Raw genomic sequence first — 241 nt, 5'->3', positions numbered from 1 at the left:
GCCTCAGTAGGTGTCGATTTCATGGCTCCTGTTGCAGCCCTCAGGAAGGTTCCCTGTAGGCTTTTCAACAGGTTCCTTGTTTCCGTCTTACTCACCCTCGGCCACCAAATGACCGCAGCGTATAACAGTCTCGGAAGTCGAACAATTCGGTAGAGCCAGAGCATCATTTTAGGATTGAGTCCCCATGTCCTGCCCACAGCTCTCCTGCATGCCCACATAGAGGCAAACACTTTATTTCTCT

This window comes from Diachasma alloeum, unplaced genomic scaffold, assembly GCF_001412515.2.
Source record: "Diachasma alloeum isolate Michigan unplaced genomic scaffold, Dall2.0 Dall_scaffold_00442, whole genome shotgun sequence".
Taxonomy (NCBI): Eukaryota; Metazoa; Arthropoda; class Insecta; order Hymenoptera; family Braconidae; genus Diachasma; species Diachasma alloeum.
This window is presented reverse-complemented; position numbering follows the sequence as displayed.